A 1132-nucleotide genomic window follows, 5' to 3' on the forward strand; every position below is an offset into this window, starting at 1 on the left:
CTGTGCCTCAGTTTGGTTATCCATAAAGTAGGAATAGCAACATCACCCTATCTTACAAGGTTCCATAAGGTGAAAATTAAATGAACGAATATACGTTAAATAATGTAGTAAGCCCTCTGGCTCGACTCTTTTGTCTTCCCTTCAAGTGTGTCCTGTGTTCAGATACCTGGATTTGAGCCTCCGTTATCTCAGTCAACACCTCTCTTTTCGATTTCTCCTGTGGTTTTTGCTTGCCCCCTCTGGGTAAATGAGAATGACTTTCCAATCATTATCCCTTATTCTGACCTCTAACCCAACTGTCAGTCCCACCTCACTATATAGAGTGCTCAATATAAAAGATAATGACACAATGGTTCACTTTCATAATATAATGGCAGAGAAGGTAAAATTAGGCTGGGTAGAATGGGCTAAAGCTAGGGTAACCATCTGTTTCCAGTTGCTCAGACTGTTCCTGGAGAATGCATGCTGTCCCAGTGTACTGTCCAGTGATCACTCCCTTCCATGCTCAATAGGGTCACAGTTAAGAGAATAAATTACATGTTCACTTTAGTTAAGGCCAATGTTTGAGTAAAGATGACTGGTTGAGTTATTCTATTTACTTGGTCATTCATCGAGTCATTTACTCAACAGATACTCCTCTGGGTGAGTCCCTGGGGCCAGAATACTAGGCAACATGTGATCCTCACTTAAGACGTTCATAGTCCAGTGGGTGGGACATATAATAAATCATTGATTACAGAATACTACCATCAATGCTATCATAAGGGTGAACTCAGGATGACACATAAATGCAAAGGAGAGAGAGAGAAAGAGAAAGAGAGTGAGATAGAGCTCCAGGAGACTGAAGGAGTGTGGTTGGATCTGGGAAGGGACAGAGGTTTTCCAGAAGAGGTATCAGGAAAACACTGACTTTATGAAGTTAATATACAGTATTAAGGTAAGGATTTAGGAAAGGGAGAAGGGGAAAACAACATGGACATTTTCAAAGAATGTAGTTTTGCCTACATCACGTCCCAGGCTGCAGAGAATCCCCTAGAAAAAAAAAAAAAAAAAAAAAAAAAAAAAATACAAGGAAGATTAATTACCTCCACAAGGCTATTTAAGTCCTCTTGCTTCATATCAACGCTCCAAA

Source organism: Mandrillus leucophaeus, unplaced genomic scaffold, assembly GCF_000951045.1.
Source record: "Mandrillus leucophaeus isolate KB7577 unplaced genomic scaffold, Mleu.le_1.0 Scaffold1552, whole genome shotgun sequence".
In the NCBI taxonomy this organism is placed as follows: Eukaryota; Metazoa; Chordata; class Mammalia; order Primates; family Cercopithecidae; genus Mandrillus; species Mandrillus leucophaeus.